We start from the raw sequence: 7,500 nt of genomic DNA, 5'->3' as shown, positions 1-7,500 counted from the left end.
CCAGGGGAGAACACGTTGCCACAGTGTGTGTGTGTGTTGCGGGGGGTGGTGGGGGTGGGGGGGGTGGGGGTGGGGGGGTTCAGATCCGTTGGTTGACAGGTCGGAAGATAATCATCTCTAAATTGATATCCCCCAGTGCCATTCTATTCTTTATATATATATATATATATATATATATATATATATATATAATATATATATATATATATATATATATATATATATATATTGCATTGTATTGCTATTGTATTGCGTTGCATTGCATTGTATTGCATTGCTTTGTATTGTATTGTATTGGCATTGTTATTGTATTGTATTTCATTGCGTTGCATTGCATTGCATTGTATTGCGTTGCATTGCATTGTATTGCATTGCTTTGTATTGTATTGTATTGGCATTGTTATTGTATTGTATTTCATTGCATTGCATTGTATTGCTATTGTATTGCGTTGCATTGCATTGTATTGCATTGCTTTGTATTGTATTGTATTGGCATTGTTATTGTATTGTATTTCATTGCATTGCATTGTATTGCTATTGTATTAGTATTGCTATTGTATTGTGTGTTGTATTGTGTTGTTAGTTTTTCATATGCTAGTTTCGGTTGTTGCTCACCCAGGGGAGAACACGTTGCCACAGTGTGTGTGTGTGTGTTGCGGGGGGTTGTGGGGGTGGGGGGGGGTGGGGTGGGGGGTTCAAATCCGTTGGTTGACAGGTCGGAAGATAATCATCTCTAAATTGATATCCCGCAGTGCCATTCTATTCTTTATATATATAATGAGATGAAATCCTCCCCCTTTTTTTTTTTTTTTAATCTACATTGGTAATATTTCCCACACACATTGTCATAAGCCCGTTTCACGGAGCTTCGTTGTTGTAACGGAAAGCTTACTCTGCATGCTTTAAAACACACACACACACACACACACACACACACACACACACACAGCACACACAGCACACACACACACACACACACACAGGCACGCACACACACACACACACACACACACACACACACACAGCACACACACACACACACACACACACACACAGCACACACACACACACACACACACACACAGCACACACACACACACACACACACACACACACACACACACACACACAGCACACACACACACACACACACACACACACACACACACACACACACACACACATTTACGGCTATGAAAAAGACAGTGCATCGACAGTAAACACCGAAGACAGTGTCCGCAGTGAACTATGAAGACACACCAACATGCATGCATATATATAAATCGTTTCTTGTTAATTAATGAGATGTGGTCCGGGGGGAGCGGCTTTGGAAGGGAAGGAGGGGAAGGTGGGGTGGGGTGGGGAGGTGGATGGCGTGGAGTTGTGGAGGGTATGGGGAATATTGGGGTGGGGTGTGGAGGTGGATGGAGTGGAGTTGTGGAGGGTATGGGGAATATTGGGGTGGGGTGGGGAGGTGTATGGCGTGGAGTTGGGGAGGGTATGGGGAATATTGGGGTGGGGTGGGGGGTGGATGGCGTGGAGTTGGTGAGGGTATGGGGAATATTGGGGTGGGTGGGGAGGTGGATGGAGTGGAGTTGGGGAGGGTATGGGGAATATTGGGGGTGGGGTGGGGGTGGGTGGATGGCGTGGAGTTGGGGAGGGTATGGGGAATATTGGGGTGGGGTGGGGAGGTGGATGGAGTGGAGTTGGGGAGGGTATGGGGAATATTGGGGTGGGGTGGGGAGGTGGATGGCGTGGAGTTGGGGAGGGTATGGGGAATATTGGGGTGGGTGGGGAGGTGGATGGAGTGGAGTTGGGGAGGGAATGTGGAATATTGGGGTGGGGTGGGGAGGTGGATGGCGTGGAGTTGGGGAGGGAATGGGGAATATTGGGGTGGGTGGGGAGGTGGGAGGCTTGCTGGGTGGAAGAGATCGTAAGCTTTTGAAGTGAACGAGTGATGAACTTTTTGTTTCCTCATATGTAGGACGTTTTGAAGTGACTGAAAGGTGAACGTTTTTCTCACATGTGGGACGTTTTGAAGTGAACAAGAGATGAACTTTTTTTTCTCACATGTGGGACGTTTTGAAGTGAATGAAATGTGGACGTTTTTCTCACATGTGGGACGTTGTGAAGTGAACAAGAGATGAACTTTTTTTTCTCACATGTGGGACGTTTTGAAGTGAATGAAATGTGGACGTTTTTCTCACATGTGAGACGTTTTGAAGTGACTGAAAGATGAACGTTTTTCTCACATGTGGGACGTTTTGAAGTGACTGAAAGGTGAACGTTTTTCTCACCTGTGGGACGTTTTGAAGTGAACTGAAAGGTGAACGTTTTTCTCACATGTAGGACGTTTTGAAGTGACTGAAAGATGAACGTTTTTCTCACATGTGGGACGTTTTGAAGTGAACTGAAAGGTGAACGTTTTTCTCACCTGTGGGACGTTTTGAAGTGACTGAAAGGTGAACGTTTTTCTCACATGTGGGACGTTTTGAAGTGAACTGAAAGGTGAACGTTTTTCTCACCTGTGGGACGTTTTGAAGTGAACTGAAAGGTGAACGTTTTTCTCACCTGTGGGACGTTTTGAAGTGAACGAAAAGTGAACTACTTCTTCTTCTCTCGTGAGCTGCAACTCCCACGTTCATTCGTATGTACACGAGTGGGCTTTTACGTGAATGACCGTTTTTTTCCCGCCATGTTGGCAGCCGCGCATGCTGGGTATGTTCTTGTTTCCATAACCCACCGAACGCTGACACGGATCACAGGATCTTTGACGTGCATATTTGATCTTCTGCTTCCCGTATACACACGAAGGGGGTTCAGGCACTAAGCAGGTCTGCACATATATTGTGTTGACCTGGGAGATCGGGAAAAAATCTCCACCCTTTACCCACCAGGCGCCGTTAACGAGATTCGAACCCGGGACCCTCAGATTGAAAGTCCAACGCTTTAACCACAAGGCTATTATTGCGCCCGTCGAACGGTGAACGATTTTCTCACGTGTGTGGCGCTTCCGGAAGCGGTTCGGAGAGGATGGGGCAAGGAGGTCGGGGAGGGGGGGCAGGGGTGCGCCGGGGGGGGGGGGGGGGGGGGGGGTTCGCCCATTACGCCGTTGGCAGGAAAAGAATGAATACAATTATTCCCGCTTGTGTCGCCGTGTTCGTCAGTGTTGCGCCCCCCCTACCACCTTTGTCGCTGTTATGTTCCTCCATGATTCTGCACCCCCCCCCCCAACCCTCTCCTCCTCCTCCCTCTTTTCCTCCCCTCCCCCCACACCGCCTACACACACACAACACACACACACTATCTATGTCTGTTTCGTGAATTTGTTCACCCTCCACTAGATCTTGGAGTGCTGGTATGGATGGCAGTAAGTCGTTTGAAACGATGAACACAGTGGTTCCGTGTGCAGCCCTGATACACTTAGGGCACGTAAAATAGCCCACGGCAACAAAAAAAGTTTTGTCCCTTGCAAAATTATGCAAGAGAAGAGAAAGAAACAACAACAGATTTGACAGTGAAACAGGTACACTTTGAGACAGAGCAAGGACGGGCGCAATAGCCAAGTGGTTAAAGCGTTGGACTTTCAATCTGAGGGTCCCGGGTTCGAATCACGGTAACGGCGCCTGGTGGGTAAAGGGTGGAGATTTTTTCCGATCTCCCAGGTCAACATATGTGCAGACCTGCTAGTGCCTGAACCCCCTTCGTGTGTATTCGCACGCAGAAGATCAAATATGCACGTTAAAGATCCTGTAACCCATGTCAGTGTTCGGTGGGTTATGGAGACACGAAAATACCCAGCATGCATGAACCACGACAGAGTCATCGGCAAGTCGATGTTGGTCGTGTAACGGAAAGAAGAAGATGGTATTGTCTATGTGTTCTGTGTGGCTTGTTCAGGATTAAAGAGGCTATGCCAGTCTTGAATAAAAGCTAATGTGTGTTTGCACATTTCTTCTGTCTTTGCTGCTGTGTGCACATGTCAGATGGTCGGTATAAGGACAGGCCCGGCGCTTCCTTTTTGAGGAAGTGTCTGGGTTTGTTCCAATGTACCTTTTATTTACCTGTGTGCTAGCTGAATCGGTAGCGTAAGCAGCACTGACTTGAAGTTGTGTACCTTGTGTAATGGAGAGAGTTACCACTCTTTACTATTTGTTTATCATGGATGGCGCTGTGGCGACCCGCTCTTCCTAGGGGAGAGCAGCCCGATTTTCAGACAGAGGGTATTTCTTTTCCTGTGTCAATGGTGATTTGTTGGTGGTAGTGTGTTTGTGTCTGTGTCTGTGTGTGTCTGTGTGTGTGTGATGTTTTATGTTTAATCAGATATTTGTTTTGACAAATGCTAATGGGACAAAAGACAACACCATGCCATACCACACTGCACCACACCACACCACACCACACCACACCATACCATACCGTACCACACCACACCACACCACACCACACCATACCGTACCACACCACACCACACCACACCACACCACACCACACCACACCATACCGTACCGTACCACACCACACCACACCACACCACACCACACCATACCGTACCACACCACACCACACCACACCACACCATACCGTACCATACCACACCACACCACACCACACCACACCGTACCATACCACACCACACCACACCACACCACACCACACCATACCACACCACACCACACCATACCGTACCATACCACACCACACCACACCACACCACACCATACCGTACCACACCACACCACACCACACCACACCACACCACACCATACCACACCACACCATACCGTACCATACCACACCATACCGTACCATACCACACCACACCACACCATACCACACCACACCACACCACACCACACCACACCATACCACACCACACCACACCATACCGTACCACACCACACCATACCAATTATAGCCAATGGCCTGGGGCTTTTTGGAGTCTCGAACTGAAGACTGAAGCAGTTCCTTTTTTTTTTCACACAAGTTGTACCAGTCTCTCCCCCCTGCACCCCCCCCCCCCTCCCCTTCTCTCTCTCTCTCTCCCTCTCTCTCTCTCTCTCTCCCATTCATGCAAAATGAAGCAAGGCGAACTGTTTACTGAGGGTGTAGTAATTAGCTGTGGAAAGGTGGTGTGAAATGGGAGGCAACCGAACGCCACAAAATCTGTGTGCCATTGTGATTCGCACGTCCCTACGCGTAAATAAGAACGCGTCAAACTCACTTGTTGTTGTTTTTTTAAGTTCTAATTTATTTTGCTCGTTGAAAGAAGAATTTCTCGACTTCCTACTTAAATTATATCTCTGGGGATGGGTTTACGCCTGCTCTGGTGGGCTATTATTAACACACAAGTGATTTTTTTTATCAGTTTTTGGGATATAATTGTTTTTATTTTGTTTGTTTTATTTTTTTGGTTGTATTTTTTTTCCTTGGGGTGAGGAGTCGTTTTTTCTTTTTTCTTTTTTTTTTCGAACTGAGAGTAGGTATGGCACACAGTAAGTATCAGAAGTAAATTTAAAAGAAAGGCTGAGAGAGACAGAGACAAAGAGAGAGAGAGAGAGTGTGTGTGTGTGTGATGATGATGATGATGGCAATGATGATGATGATGATGATGAACAAGAAGTGGGAGGAGGAGAAGAAGAAGAAGAAGACCACCACCACCACCACCACCACCATCTCTACCACCACCAACAACAACAGTAGCAGAAAGAAGACAGTGAAGAAGAAGAAGAAGAGCAGAGCAGATGCAACGTAGTGTGCAGCAGCATGCATCGCACAGTACCCTAGACTACAATCTCTGCCCGGTACACTGCAGCAAGCAGGGAGAGAGTAGGCAGGCTGGCACGCTGGCAGGCAGGCAGGCAGCACACAGTGCAGTGCAGTTAATCGATATGTTAAAAAAAAAAAAGCTAAAAAAAACCTCCAACAAAACCACCTCTTGTATTGGTGGACAGACTCTTTCTTGCTCTGAAAACGGAAGCTGACGAGTTTGGAACTACAACAGTATATAGTGTCAGTCAGAAGAGAAACGCTCTCCCCTCCCCCCTCTCCCTCCACACACTGCCCCCCCACCCCCATCCCTACTACTCCCTCCTCATCCTCTAAAATACCCTCCCCTCCCTCCCCCACCACCCCCCTCCTCCACCCTGTCACTCCCGCGCCTCTCTCTCTCTCTCTCTCTCTCTCCCCCGCTGGATGAAAGGGAGAAAACTCCATGCTACAAGGGGAGGGTAATGATGTAAAACATCTGTTACATTGTTAGCCGCAATCCCGGAACGAGTACGGGTGTGGGGGCAGGCCGGGGGGGGTAGGGGGAGGGGGGCGAAGGGGGGGATGATGATGGGGGTGTGGAGGGTGCTGGATGCGTTTGAATAATGGTGGTAGTGGTGGTGGGATGAAGTGTGGGTTTGAGTGAGGTTGAGGGTAAAAAGCCGGGTTGTTAGTGTTTGTTGGTTGGGTGACGTTGTGTTGATGATTAACTGAGGAGGTAAGGGCAGAAATGTGGCGGGGGACCCCGGGAGTGTGTGTGTATGTGGGGGGGGGGGGGGGAGGGGGGGGGCTGGGGGGTGTTTGTGTGTGTGTGTGTGTGTGTGTGTGTGCGCGCGCTTTTGTGGGTATGTGTGTGTGTGTTTGTGGATGGGTGTCGGCGTGTGGGTGTCGGTGTGTGCGTGTGTGTATTTGTATTTGTATTTCTTTTTATCACAACAGATTTCTCTGTGTGAAATTCGGGCTGCTCTCCCCAGGGAGAGCGCGTCGCCATACTACAGCGCCACCCATTTTTTTGTATTTTTTCCTGTGTGCAGTTTTATTTGTTTTTCCTATTGAAGTGGATGTTTCTACAGAATTTTGCCAGGAACAACCCTTTTGTTGCCGTGGGTTCTTTTACGTGCGCTAAGTGCATGCTGCACACGGGACCTCGGTTTATCGTCTCATCCGAATGACTAGCATCCAGACCACCACTCAAGGTCTAGTGGAGGGGGAGAAAATTTCGGGGGCTGTGCCGTGATTCGAACCAGCGCGCTCAGATAAGATAAGATAAGATAAGAAGATAAGATAAGAATAACTTTATTATCTCCAAGTGGAGAAATTTGGTCAGGTGCATTATCACAACATAGACAAGTAAACAACATGGGGACCATAACTGTAAAAGCCAACAACAGCCCCAACAAATATTACGAAGATACAAATGTAAAAAAAATATCACATACATCGTTTCATACATACATCCACACACTGCAGGTAATAACTAGTATTCTTAATGTAAAAACAGAAAGAATTAAGAAACATTATTTGAATATAATTATAAACATAGCCTACTATACTGCACATTGATTATAATAGACAGATAAGATAAGAATAAAGATGAATTGCGGAAAACCACAACCAGATAATCAGCACACACCCGCACCGCACCCCCACCCCACCCCACCCCACACACGCGGATAACTTGATCAAACAAGAGTAATAAACATACAAGAGTAATAAACATAGCGAGATTCT

Source organism: Babylonia areolata, chromosome 31 (genome assembly GCF_041734735.1).
Source record: "Babylonia areolata isolate BAREFJ2019XMU chromosome 31, ASM4173473v1, whole genome shotgun sequence".
Taxonomy (NCBI): Eukaryota; Metazoa; Mollusca; class Gastropoda; order Neogastropoda; family Buccinidae; genus Babylonia; species Babylonia areolata.
This window is presented reverse-complemented; position numbering follows the sequence as displayed.